Source organism: Hyperolius riggenbachi, chromosome 4 (genome assembly GCF_040937935.1).
Source record: "Hyperolius riggenbachi isolate aHypRig1 chromosome 4, aHypRig1.pri, whole genome shotgun sequence".
Classification (NCBI taxonomy): Eukaryota; Metazoa; Chordata; class Amphibia; order Anura; family Hyperoliidae; genus Hyperolius; species Hyperolius riggenbachi.
The window spans coordinates 64,872,868-64,888,173 of record NC_090649.1 but is presented as its reverse complement, the minus strand read 5'-3'; positions in this window follow the sequence as shown (position 1 = coordinate 64,888,173).

The following is a 15,306-nucleotide window of genomic DNA, read 5'->3' as shown; positions in this document are numbered from 1 at the left end:
GACAAGAAGCGTGCGGATAGCATGCTTTGTACCACCATGCAGTCATAAATTTAATAAAGATAAGTGGTTCAATAAACAGGGACCACGCGGCAACGCTAACCCAGCAGCAGCACACGTGATGGAACAGGAGGAGGCGCAGGAGGAGAAGGCCACGCTTTGTGAGACACAACAACCCAGGCCTTGCATGAGGACAAAAAGCGTGCGGATAGCATGCTTTGTACCGCCATGTAGTCATAAATGTAATAAAGATAAGAGGTTCCATAAACAGGGACCGGCAACGGTAACCCAGCAGCAGCAGCAGCAGCAGCAGCACACGTGATGGAACAGGAGGAGGCGCAGGAGGAGAAGGCCACGCTTTGTGAGACACAACAACCCAGGCCTTGCATGAGGACAAAAAGCGTGCGGATAGCATGCTTTGTACCGCCATGTAGTCATAAATGTAATAAAGATAAGAGGTTCCATAAACAGGGACCGGCAACAGTAACCCAGCAGCAGCAGCAGCAGCAGCAGCACACGTGATGGAACAGGAGGAGGCGCAGGAGGAGAAGGCCACGCTTTGTGAGACACAACAACCCAGGCCTTGCATGAGGACAAAAAGCGTGCGGATATAGCAGCAATGCTTTTTGCCGCCATGCAGTCATAAATGTAATACAGATGAGAGGTTCAATAAACAGGGACCGGAAACGCTAAACCATCCCAGATGTTCATCGGTCATGTTACTTGGTTGGGGTCCAGGAGTGTTGCGTAGTCGTTTCCAATCCAGGATTGATTCATTTTAATTTGAGTCAGACGGTCTGCATTTTCTGTGGAGAGGCGGATACGCCGATCTGTGATGATGCCTCCGGCAGCACTGAAACAGCGTTCCGACATAACGCTGGCTGCCGGGCAAGCCAGCACCTCTATTGTGTACATTGCCAGTTCGTGCCAGGTGTCTAGCTTCATGCCCGGTTTCAGGTCCAGCGGTGCCAGCCACAAATCCGTCTGTTCCTTTATTCCCCTCCAAATTTCCTCCCCTGTGTGCTGCTTATCCCCAAGGCAGATCAGCTTCAGCAACGCTTGCTGACGCATGCCAACAGCTGTGCTGCACTGCTTCCACGATCCTACTGCTGCTGGTGCTGGGTTAGCATTTCCGGATGAGGTACAGCTTTGAGATGCGTTGGAGGAGAAGGAGTCAGAGAGGTAGGTGCTGCTGTTGTTATCCAGCTGTTTGCGGCGTGGGCAACACCCGCGCCGTAGCAGGTGAGGAATCGCTGCCAGGCTCCACAAGGTTCACCCAGTGCGCGGTAAGGGAGATGTATCGACCCTAGCCGAACGCACTCGTCCAGGTGTCAGTGGTGAGGTGAACCTTGCAGGCAACGGCATTCTTCAAGCTTCGGGTTATTTAGCTGACCACGTGCTCATGCAACTCAGGCACTGCAGAGCGCGCAAAGTGGTAGCGGCTGGGAACCACGTAACGTGGGATGGCCACTGACATCATGCCCTTGAAGCTGTTTGTCTCCACCACTCGATATGGCAGCATTTCGCAGGCCAGAAGCTTGGCTATGCTGGCTGGCTGTTACTGCCACGGCCCGGGGGTCATTTGCTGGCAATTTCCTCTTGTGCTCAAACATCTCAGAGACAGACAACTCAACCGTAGCGCTGCACACCGAAGGGCTGTTGGTTGTTGTGTTTGATGAACACTGGGAGACCTCAAGAGCACTAGTCCGGAAAGTGACAGTGTCAGCATCGTCTGATGTTTGTGAATGTTGTGAACCACGCAATGGCTGGGCTACTGCTGCTGCTGAGGCGGGTCTGGTGGTGAGTCTGGTGAACCCAAGGGAGGCAGTGTTGCTGGTGGTACCCTGTCCTGCCGCGTTTGCCCACAGAGTGGGATGTTTGGATAGAATGTGGCGGCTCATGCTGGTGGTGGAGAGGTTGTTAATACTTTTCCCCCTGCTCAGGCGGGTCTTGCACACCTTGCAAATCGCCATGGTAACATCCTCAGTGCAGTCTTCAAAGAAAGCCCAGACTTTAACTGGCAGAGGACTCGGACCTCGTGCGTGATGTGCTGGTGCTGCTTAACCCACTGCTGGACGCTTGAGAGGTCATCCAAGTAATTATCTGGTCCTGTTCTTTTGGATCTGTGAGGGTTGTTGTCCTGGACAACATGGGCAGTATTGAGTGGGTTTTCTTGGGTGCTCCCCTGTGGCCTGTACGTGAACCGTCAGGGGAAACACCTCTTCCCTTGCCCCTCCCTCTTTCACCGGATTTCTTCCTCATTTCACTTATCCTTAAAGTACACGCTGACTGGCAGCAGTACAGTGGCAGTACAGAAATGCTATACAGTGGTGGGTGAGCGGTGTACCACTATTGTCAGCAGTGACACAGAGCACAATGCTATACAGTGGCGGGTGAGCGGTGTACTACTGTTCCCAGCAGACACAGAGTGGAAGTAAACACAATGCTATATAGTGTGGCTGAGCCGTGTACACAGAGTGGCATTAAACACAATGCTATATAGTCTGCTATATAGTCACCCCGAACAGGGTGATGTTCTGCAGAACCCGAACAGTGGCAAACACTGTTCGCCCAACACTACTGGGAGGGAACGCAGATTTTAGTACCTAAACACACGATACAACATGTTTTCCGGGGTCGGACTCTGAGGCACATACAGATGGTCCCGATCATCATCCTCATCATACAACTCTTCTCCTGAGTCTGACCCACCCACCACCTCTGCCACCCCAACATCCCCAGACACAGACCCCTCATCGTCCTCAACATTAACTTGGGATGCTGGCCTGAGCCAGACCTCCTCCTCCACATCAGGCCCCATCATCTCCTCAATGGCAGCCCTCATTAATCGCTCTGGCGACGGACTGATGGACACAACGTTCTCCTCCGGGGAGGGCTGCTGCTGACCACTGGCTGCTGGGGTGGATGTTATAGCTTGCGTGGGGCGTTGGCTGTTGCTGTTGTTGGGAGTGCTGCTCACAGCGGAGGTCTCTGGGGAACTCATGTTGAGCTCATATAGTGGTTGACGGTGAGTGGAGTATTACTGATCCCAGCAATATACACACTGACTGGCAGAGTACGCAATGCTATATAGTGTGGCTGAGCGGTGTACACAGAGTGGCAGTAAACACAATGCTATATAGTCTGGCTGAGCGAGCGGTGTACTACTGTTCCCAGCAGAATCAGAGTGGCAGTAAACAATGGTATATAGTCTGGCTGAGCGGTGTACACAGAGTGTCAGTAAACAATGGTATATAGTCTGGCTGAGCGAGCGGTGTACTACTGTTCCCAGCAGAATCAGAGTGGCAGTAAACAATGGTATATAGTCTGGCTGAGCGGTGTACACAGAGTGTCAGTAAACAATGGTATATAGTCTGGCTGAGCGGTGTACACACAATGCTATATAGTCTGCTATATAGTGTCAGTAAACAATGGTATATAGTCTGGCTGAGCGAGCGGTGTACTACTGTTCCCAGCAGAATCAGAGTGGCAGTAAACAATGGTATATAGTCTGGCTGAGCGGTGTACACAGAGTGTCAGTAAACAATGGTATATAGTCTGGCTGAGCGGTGTACACAGAGTGTCAGTAAACAATGGTATATAGTCTGGCTGAGCGGTGTACACAGAGTGGCAGTAAACACAATGCTATATACTCTGGCTGAGCGAGCGGTGTACTACTGTTCCCAGCAGAATCAGAGTGGCAGTAAACAATGGTATATAGTCTGGCTGAGCGGTGTACACAGAGTGTCAGTAAACAATGGTATATAGTCTGGCTGAGCGGTGTACACACAATGCTATATAGTCTGCTATATAGTGTCAGTAAACAATGGTATATAGTCTGGCTGAGCGAGCGGTGTACTACTGTTCCCAGCAGAATCAGAGTGGCAGTAAACAATGGTATATAGTCTGGCTGAGCGGTGTACACAGAGTGTCAGTAAACAATGGTATATAGTCTGGCTGAGCGAGCGGTGTACTACTGTTCCCAGCAGAATCAGAGTGGCAGTAAACAATGGTATATAGTCTGGCTGAGCGGTGTACACAGAGTGTCAGTAAACAATGGTATATAGTCTGGCTGAGCGGTGTACACAGAGTGTCAGTAAACAATGGTATATAGTCTGGCTGAGCGGTGTACACAGAGTGGCAGTAAACACAATGCTATATACTCTGGCTGAGCGAGCGGTGTACTACTGTTCCCAGCAGACACAGAACAGTAAACAGAATGCTATATAGTGTGGCTGAGCGAGCGGTGTACCACTATTCCCAGCAGACACAGAACAGTAAACAGAATGCTATATAGTGTGGCTGAGCGAGCGGTGTACCACTATTCCCAGCAGACACAGAACAGTGAACAGAATGCTATATAGTGTGGCTGAGCGAGCGGTGTACCACTATTCCCAGCAGACACAGAACAGTGAACAGAATGCTATATAGTGTGGCTGAGCGAGCGGTGTACCACTATTCCCAGCAGACACAGAACAGTAAACAGAATGCTATATAGTGTGGCTGAGCGAGCGGTGTACCACTATTCCCAGCAGACACAGAACAGTAAACAGAATGCTATATAGTGTGGCTGAGCGAGCGGTGTACCACTATTCCAAGCAGACACAGAACAGTGAACAGAATGCTATATAGTGTGGCTGAGCGAGCGGTGTACCACTATTCCCAGCAGACACAGAGTGGCAGTAAACAGAATGCTATATAGTGTGGCTGAGCGAGGTACACAGAGTGGCAGTAAACAGAATGCTATATAGTGTGGCTGAGCAAGCGGTGTACTACTATTCCCAGCAGACACAGAGTGGCAGTAAACAGAATGCTATATAGTGTGGCTGAGCGAGGTACACAGAGTGGCAGTAAACAGAATGCTATATAGTGTGGCTGAACGAGCGGTGTACTACTGTTCCCAGCAGTGACACACAATGACTGGGGGGGACCCTGGCTAGCGTGGCTGGAGCGCGAACTACCCTGCCTGCCTACCCAAAGCTAAACCCACAGACAAATGGCGGAGATATGACGTGGTTCGGGTATTTATTTACCCGAACCACGTGACAGTTCGGCCAATCAGAGCGCGTTCGGGTCCGAACCACGTGACCCGTTCGGCCAATCACAGCGCTAGCCGAACGTTCGTGGAACGTTCGGCCATGCGCTCTTAGTTCGGCCATATGGCCGAACGGTTTGGCCGAGCACCGTCAGGTGTTCGGCCGAACTCGAACATCACCCGAACAGGGTGATGTTCTGCAGAACCCGAACAGTGGCGAACACTGTTCGCCCAACACTACTCAAAACAGAGAGCTCGATGCCTGCAGTGCTTCCCCGATGACTCCAGCACACGGTACAGCGATGGAGTCATCGGTCCCCGCTTTGCCAGCGTTTCTCATGGCTGTTCCGTGACGCTACTTACCTGGGGCTTCCTCCAGTGCCTGGCAGCCTATCTGTCCCACACCACAGCTCTGGTATCCCAGTATCCCCTCCGTTGCAGGTCGGCATCTTCTGCGCCTGCGCAGGTGTGCAGCCACGCCGCTCGTGAACACGCTCACGTTCACGTGGCCTTGAGCATTCTGCGCAGAAGTACAGTGCCTGCCCAGAATGCCCCAGGCCACGCACTGGCACAGGCGCAGAAGATCTGCAGCGTAGGGGATCCCGGGACAAAGCTGCAGCGAGGGACAGATAGATTGCAGGGTCTGGAGAGAGCCCCAGGTAAGTACATCTTGTTTTTTTCCCACCTCACACCTGTCCTTTAAATACATTCATCATGCTATGCAGTTCTTAGATCTACAAGTTAACCAGGTACATTCCACTTGAGTTCCAAGCATGAGATAAAATGTATTTAGTGATCCCTCAAGCCAGTGTCCTGGCTGGTGATTGGTGTACAATTAATTTAAAGAAAAAAAAGTAAAGGGGAAGATTTTACTGTTTTGCTGCAGGTCACTTGTCTTCTCTCTCTTCTCTCTCTTCTCTCTAGCCCATTTCCAGCAGGGAAGGAGCACAGCAGCCAAATGACACAGCGTCCCATGGATACAAATGAAGGAGGGATGTTTCTCATTTCATGGGTTTTCCCACAAATAACACATGCGGCACCATGTAACCAATTTCACAAACACTCGTATCCAGTAACCTATGCAGCACAACATACAGAACCATGTTGACATTCATTCACTAAGTAGATGTAAGCAGGGGCACTGCCAGCAGCAGTGTTACACCAGAAGACAGTACTGTCAGTGGCAGGTGGGATCAGTTGTCTCCAAAAAAACACTGTATTGCAAATAATTTTGTCTTAGTGTTGCCCTAAAAGACAGTACTGTCAGTGGCAGCTGGGATCAGTTGTGCCCATAAAAACACAGTGTATTGCATTTTACTGTTTTTTTGTTTGTTTTTCTTTAACCACTTTAGCCTAACTGGACAAAAATGTTCATCCAGTTAGGTTGCGCGCACTCCCGCAGGTCGCGCGCGCTCCCGCTGGCCCCCTCGTGCGCGCCCCCGCTGCTGGCCGTTAGCCCTGTGATCAATGAAAGGGATTATAAATCCCTTTCACTGATCGAAACCCCCCCCGGAGAAAAGCCGACGGCGTCTCTTCAAAAGCTGCGGCTTTTCTGAGCTCTGTTCTTCCTTCTTCTTCCTGGGAGTGAGATTGATCGCTCCCAGGACTTTTTGACTGTGGCCATCTTGTGGCCAAATAGCAAACTACACCAAAAACACACTTTGTATTAAAGAAATACATTTTTAAACATGAAAAATCCCCTGTTTACCTCCCACACCAAAAAATACCCACATACAAGTTTTAATAAAAAAAAAAAAATTACAATAATAATAAAAAAAAGGAATAATGATTTTTTTTCCATTTCTTTCTTAATATTCCTGTTAAAATGGATTTACAATAAATTAATTCTCAGCAAAATGTATCACCCACAGAAAGCCTAATTGGTGGCGGAAAAAACAAGATATAGATCCGTTCATTGTGCCAAGTAGTGATAAAGTTATTAGCAAATGAATGGGAGGTGAAAGTTGCTCAGATGCAAAAAAATTTCAACCCTGTAGGCTGAAGTGGTTAAAGTACTTTCAGTGTCAGCTGGGATCAGTTGTGCCCATAAAAAAACACACTTTATTGCATTTTACTCTTGTTTAATGTTGTATAAAAAAGCACTACGTGATTAGTGTGTTTAGTGCAGGCAGGCTGGTTCGGAGTACTCACTTGTATTCAGCTAGCCAGTCATACATTTCAGCTACTACTTACAGTCAGACTGCCACTGCAGTTCGTTCACCACGTTTCGTGAGCCCATCATGAGTTTCTCACAGACCTCCACTGTGAGCAGCACTAACAGCAGCAACAGCCAACACCCCACGTAAGTTATAACATCCACCCCAGCAGCCAGTAGTCAGCAGCAGCCCTCCCCGGACGAGAGCGTTGTGTCCCTCGATCCGGCGCCAGGGCGATTATTGAGGGCTGCCATTGAGGAGATGATTGGGCCTGATATGGTGGAGGAGGTTGGGCTCAGGCCAGCATCCCAAGTTAATGTTGAGGACAATGAGGGGTCTGTGTCTGGGGATGTTGGGGTGGCAGAGGTGGTGGGGGGTCAAGAGAAGAGTTCTATGATGATGATGATGATCGGGACCATCTGCATGTGCCTCAGCCCCCAGAAAACATGTTGCATCGTGTGTTTAGGTACTAAAATCTGCGTTCCCACTGCCCGGGTCCACGGATGCATATAATTTTTGGGGCAGCACTATAAAGCACCTACCTCTCTGGCTCCTTCTCCTCCACCGCCTCTCCAGACTCTACCTCATATGGCAGCGCTAACTCAGCAATAGGTGCGTGGAAGCGGTGCAGCACAGCTGTTGCCATGTGTCAGCAGGCCTTATTGAAGCTGATCTGCCTTGGAGATAAGCAACACAAAGGTGCTGAAATTTGGAAGGGAATACAGGAACAGACCCAGTTGTGGCTGGCACCGCTGGACCTGGCTGGAACCAGGCCTGGTTGTGTGTGATAATGGGAGCAATCTCATTAGTGCGTTACAGTTGGCAAAGCTGAGACACATCCCTTGCCTGGCCCACGTTCTGAACCTAGTGGTTCAGCGGTTCCTGAGGACATACCCAGACGTGGCGGATCTTCTGCAGAAGGTGTGACAAGTAGCAAAGCATTTTCGCAAATCCAGTACCGTTTCGGCCGCACTCACCAAGTTGCAGCAGCGATTCAGTCTACCCAACCATCGCTTGGTGTGTGATGTCCCCATGCGCTGGAATTCGACGCTGCACATGTTAGCACGCCTTTGCCAGCAGAAGAGTGCAGTAGTCCAGTACCTGATGGAGCCTCGGTCAGACTGACTTCCACTAACCCAGGACTAGGAGGGGAAGAACAACACAAGCTGCAGCTAGTGCCCACAAGGGAAAGGTATTGGCAGTGTCCAAGGAGTGGCAAAGTTTTCTGACACCCAGGCAGCAGCCCACAGAACAGCGTTTGCACAGTTCCACCTCCAACACCGCTCGCCTGCTGAGGATGGTCAAGGACTACATGTCAGATGGCGTAGCCGTGTTGAACGATCCATCAGTCCCCTTTAATTATTGGGTCTCTAAGCTAGACACCTGGCACAAACTGGCAATGTATGCAATAGAGGTGCTGGCTTGCCCTGCCGCCAGCATTATGTCCGAACGTTGTTTCAGTGCTGCCGGAGGCATCGTTACAGATCGGCGTATCCGCCTCTCCACAGCAAATGCAGACCGTCTGACACAAGTACAAATGAATAAATTGTGGATTGGAACTGACTTCGCAACACCCTCCGACCAAGCACCATGAACATCTGTGCTGGGTTAGCGTTGCCGGTCCCAAATAGGAATAGGACTGCTTTTCAGGAATATCTCCTTTGTATAATGTTTATCAATGCATGGTGGCAAAATGCATTGGTTTAACCTGAGGAGAATGAGATGGAGGTTGCCGTATTTATTTCCTTTTAAACTATACCAGTTACCTGGCAGCCATAATGATCTATTTGGATGCAGTGGTGTGTGAATTAAACCAGAAAAAAAGTATGCAGGTAATCTTGCCAGGTCGGACATTATTGTCAGAAACACCTGATCTGCTGCATGCTTGTTCAGGGTCTATGCCTGAACGTATTACAGGCAGATGATCTGCAGGACAACCAGGCAACTGGTGTTGCTTAAAAGGAAATAAATATGGCAGCCTCCATGTCACTCTCACCTCGGGTTCACTTAAGCATGCATTTTGTCCTCATGCCAGGCCTGGGATGTGTCAGAAAGCGTGACCTTCTTCTCCTGTACCTCCTCTTCCATCCTGTGTGCTGGGTTAGTGTTGCTGGTCCCATTGGTAGGACTGCTTTTCAGGAATATCTCATTTCTATTATATATATATATATATATATATATATATATATATATATTTATTATATATATATATCGATGAATGGCGACAAAATGCATCGCTTTACGCATGCATTTTGTCCTCATGCCAGGCCTGGGTTGTGTCTCAAAGCGTGGCCTTGCTCCCCTGTACCTCCTCTTCTATCCTGTGTGCTGGGTTGGCGTTGCCGGTCCCATTGGTACTACGACAGCTTTTCAGGATCTCATTTGCCCCCCCCCACCCACTATTTCCAAGCCATTTTGCAGAAGTTTCCCTCATTTTTTGTGTTTTTTCTGGCCTGCAAAGCAGGAATATTCGGGTCTCTATTGACTTCCATTATGTTCGGGATTCGGCACGAATATGCCGAATATCTGGACCATGTTCGGCCGAACCAAACCGAACCCAAATATCTGGATGTTTGATCAACACTACTCGGCAACCTCTGGGTCCCCTCCATTCTCCTGCTGGTGGCTACACTAGCTGCATGACTTGGACAGGAGTCATGTGCAACTGGTCATGAGCAGCCTGTCCAATTAATCAGGCACCCATCGCTGTGAGAATTCTGCACATGTGCAGTTCTCGAAACAATGACCCACACACGCACAGTGTGCTCTCGCGACAGATGCAAGATCAAGAGTGTTGGCGGGCTGCACATGCGCAGTTGCACATGACTCCCGACCAAGTTGCATAGCTAACGGAGCTGCCAACGGGAGAATGGATGGAACAGAGAGGACACAGAGGGACCTCACGGGCTACCGGGGGCTGGAGAAAGCCTCAGGTAAGTTCAACATTCTATTTTTGAGAGGCCTGTTCAGAGTCCCTTTAATATGAGAATAGGTGATCGAGTAAATCGATAGTGAAATGTCGGTAATACTATATTATTAATATTGGCATGAAAACGGTGCCCAATTCAACTGGCAGCACATCATATACAGTATTTTTTGGACAATAAGATGCACTTTCCCCCCTAAAAATTGGGGGGGGGGGGGGGGGGTAAGTCAGTGTGCCTTATGGTTCAAATAATACAATTCAGACCAGTGTGAAGCATCCCTCCACAAGTACAGCACTGTATATATCATACATACGCGTTCCTCCTCTTTCCTCCTGTGTCCCCCTCTGATCCTCTGTGGAGTCCTCCTTTGCCCCCCAGGCATGGAGCTGCACTATGTCACATTGCCCAGCACTATGCATTATGTCTTGGCAGTCGGCACTATGTCCTGGCGAACAGCACTATGCACTATGTCTCGGCGCTATGTCCTGGTGCAGTGGCATGAAGCTGTGCAGTAGCATGCTGCCGCTTGTGCATGAGCAAGTACAGTCCTCACTTATGCAGTAGCATGCCGCCGCTTGTGCATGAGCAAGTACAGTCCGCACCTATGTAGTGGCATGACGCCGCTCGTGCATGAGCGAGTACAGTCCGTACCTATGTAGTGGCATGACGCCGCTCGTGCATGAGCGAGTACAGTCCGTACCTATGTAGTAGCATGAAGCTGCTCGTGCATGAGTGAGTACATAGCTGTGCTCCTAATAGCAATACAGAAGGTAGTAAAGCTGGTACAAACCCAAACTTATTATATAACACTACATCTCCAAAGCCTGGAAATGGTTTAGCACTACAGGGAAGGAATATTAACAAGCTTGGCTCTAAACTGGTTATTAATAAGAATGGGGCTTTGTCTTTACAGTTGTGCGCTGCCAAGTAGACTGACATCAACCCTATCTGTAATGGTTAACAGGAAGTTTGCTGGCGGGGCTCCAGGCAACAGTGCCATTTGTTTAGCTATAGTATTGGAGGTTTTGCCCCCACCACCTTTGACTTTCTGGCAGTGTACATACACCTCAGTGGACTGGGTTGCATAGTTTGGATCAGATTATTAAAATGAAACTGTGCTCTTCCTTAGAGACAGGTAATACTTTTAATTAATCTCTGTACATTACAAGGATTAATGGGGAACCTTATTTCAGCTGTTTACATTTAAGCAAGCAAAATATACGCCTGTAAAACAATAATTCCTCATCAAGCCTCCTACCAAAGAGAGCGATATGGGCATGTCCTGGTGTTCTGCCAGTCACCGGATTAGTTCAGGTGTGAACAATGAGTAACAAGTACTGCTTTGTGGTGCTAATTACTCATGCAGAAGGCTGGGGAGTTTCTAGGTGTTACAAAAATGTGTAAGGGCCCATTCACACTTATAATCGCAAAACGCTGGCAATCACCGCCGGCGTTTTGCGGGAGTGATTTTCCCGTGATTAACGTGGAAAAATCACTGGACACTAATCACGATCGCTAATCGCGGAATGCTCGTCACTGGCAAACCGCTGCATGCAGCGCGGTTGCGGTTATCGCTAACCGCAACCACGGCAGTGAGAACACTGCCACTTGCTACATCGTGTAGCGGTTTTTGCAAAACCGCTAGCTGTTTGCCATGAGCGGGAATCGCGCGATTCCCGCTCAGGTGAGAACGGACCCTCAAGCATGACCAAAGCATAATTGTACTTAAATGTTTTGAGCGATTAAAAAAAATTGACCCTGGCAAACAAATGGTCAGCTTCCTGCATGCAGCTAATATCTGACTGATTACATATTCATGCACTCCCAGTATTCTAAAGCCATGGCGACAGGCAAAGTGGAAAGTCGCGCAAAAAAAGAATGGAATTTTTTTTTTAAATAGTCATAGTTGCTGCCTGTCTAATTACGGTGCACCAGTATAATTTAACAGTTATATAATATTTTGGTTGTATATACAGTACCAACAATACTTGCAATCACAAAAGTTTAATGGTTACATATACCATAGGGAAGTGTTTCTCAAACCTGTCCTCGTGACTCCCCAATGGTGCATGTTTTGCAGGCAACCTTATGGGGTAATAACTGTCTCAACTAGGTGGATTTCATGTAGCTGAGTCACTAATTACCCCGCCTGTGCATAGGTGAGGTTGCCTGCAAAACATGCAATATTGGGAAGTTGCAAAGACAGGTTTGAGAAACACTGTCATAGGGGGTGGATTAGTGTTGGGCATGGGCAGGGAGTAGGAAGTGTCAAACATAAATAGCAGGAGGAGGGGCATAACTACGTTGTGGCTATTTGAGAGGATTCCTACTTCCTTGAAAAACAAACAAGACAAATAGCCGTGAGTTTTAAATATACAGGGGTATGGAGGAGCCCAAGATGTATTGGTAGAATCAATAAAAGTTAAAAATAAAAAAATAAGAAGCGGTACCTTACCTCTTCAGATGCAAAACCTGATCAACAGGGTAGATATAAAAATAAGGTTTATTTAAGGAGAGTCTGAAGCAAAAAAAAAAAAACCTTTTTACTGGCCAGTCCTCTTCAGCAACAAGATCATAGCTGATACCCTGCATTCCCATGGTAGAACGAGGTATTTATACCCCAAAATCCCATGACTTACCAGGTCGTGAATTTTGCTGCCCGGGAGGGGGGGGGCAGAGCTTTGTGCTGTTGCTCTGCCTCCAGTCCAGTCAATCTCCGCCGATCTCCACCTCTCCTCATCCTGCTCAGTGAAAGAAGACTGAGAGGGGTGGGGTAAGGCGGAGATCGGCAGAGATTGACTGAAGCAGAGGCAAAGCTACTGCGTAAAGCTCTGCCTCCTCCAGGAAGTAAACAAGAGAATTTTGGCCCGAGGATTTCGGGGGTATAAATACATTGTTCTGCCATGGCAATGTGGCATATCATCTATGATCTTATTGCTAAAGAGGACTGGGGTTTTTTTTTTGGCTTCAGACTCTCTTTAAACACCATTAAAAGGGCAACTCGTTTCACAGGTCTTTGCCCGCTTCCTCAGGTCAATATAAGAGCTTTAAGGTGGAGCTGTCAGCCATACTATCTCAGAAAAAAAAACACATTTGTAAGTAGATAAATACTTGCTCTACTTACATAACACATGTATTGCACTGTCCACATTTTGATTTTTCTATAGGAAAAAAAAGGAAAAAATCCTTTGTAGGATTTTCCATTTTGTCTGTGTCTATCATGAAGCCAATACTGACATAATTACCTCCCTTACTCTGTCTGTGTATCATTGCCCACCCCCTTCCCAGTCTTCAGACACTCCCACTCAGGTCTGCAGTAGAAAATGCATTGAGAAATATTGGCCAATCAGAGAGGAACAGAGATGTGGGAGGGGAAAACAGGAGGGAAAGAGGCTTCAGCCAATTGGGATGCATTAGTTACAGTAAGTCTGAGGGGAAAGTAAAGAAGAAAAAAAAAGAAAACCCAGCATGCCCTGCAACTTCCTTTGTGCGGCAGATGTACCAAATAAGAGTCAGGGAAACTGGTGACTAATGTTTTATGGAGAAGAAAAATAAGAGTCATTATTAACTTCTGGATTGCCTGGTTAGCGTCTTGATTACTTGTTTACCAGATACAAATAAAGTATTGATTTTAAATGTTTTTGCCTGACAATTACTCTTTAAGAATGTACTGTCATCAGTAGGGATGCTCATTCGGATTCCGCGGAAATGCAATTTCCGAAATTCCGATCGGAAATTGCATTTCCGCATAGGAATGCGGAAATTGGTAATGCAAGTGCCGTAGGCGGCAGGGGCGGAGCTGGGGGGGTCGGGGTAGGACAAGTGCTCCGGGGCGCCGGGTTCCCAAGGGCGCCCAGCTGAGCTTCGGGGGTTTTTTTTTGCGTGGCTGAGGGGAGCAGCGCAGAGAAGAGAGAGAGCTGTGCGGACGGTGGGGAAGGGGGGCCATCTCCCCCCTCCTTCCCTCACCTTAGGTGCTCTCTCTCTCCCTCGCTGTCCCCTCCAATGTCTGTCCGGTGGCTGGCAGCGGCGGGCGGAACTCACCTCCGTCTCGTTACAGCGCCGGCCGGAAGTTCGGGTGCGCAGCCGCTGCTCTGGTCTGGACCAGACCAGAGTAGCGGCAGATCCATCCGGCGCTGCGACGAGACGGAGGTAAGTTCCGCCCGCCGCTGCCAGCCACCGGACAGACATTGGAGGGGACAGCGAGGGAGAGAGAGCAGCTCTTCCTCTTCTCTGCGCTGCTCCCCTCCTGCTGGGGAGGGGGACACCTGGCTACCTACTCTGGGCACCTATACCTCTGGCTACCTACTCTGGGCACATATACCCCTGGCTACTGGCTACCTACTCTGGGCACATATACCCCTGGCTACCTACTCTGGGCACATATACCCCTGGCTACCTACTCTGGGCACATATACCCCTGGCTACCTACTCTGGGCACATATACCCCTGCCTACATATATTGGGCACATATACCCCTAACTACATATACTGGGCATATACCCCTGGCTACCTACTCTGGCCACATATAACCCTGGCTACCTACTCTGGGCACATATACCCCTGCCTACATATAATGGGCACATATACCCCTAACTACATATTCTGGGCATATACCCCTGGCTACCTACTCTGGGCACATATACCCCTGGCTACCTACTCTGGGCACATATACCCCTGCCTACATATATTGGGCACATATACCCCTAACTACATATACTGGGCATATACCCCTGGCTACCTACCCTGGGCACCTATACCCCTGGCTACCTACTCTGGGCACCTATACCCCTGGCTACCTACTCTGGGCACCTATACCCCTGGCTACCTACTCTGGGCACATATACCCCTGGCTACCTACTCTGGGCACATATACCCCTGGCTACCTACTCTGGGCACATATACCCCTGCCTACATATACTGGGCATATATACCCCTGGCTACATATACTGGGCATATATACCCCCTGGCTACGTGGACTGGGCATATATACCCCCTGGCTACATATACTGGGCATATATACCCCTGGCTACATATACTGGGCATATATACCCCCTGGCTACATGGACTGGGCATATATACCCCCTGGCTACTTATACTGGGCATATATACCCCTGGCTACATATACTGGGCATATATACCCCTGGCTACATATACTGGGCATATATACCCCCTGGCTACGTGGACTGGGCAT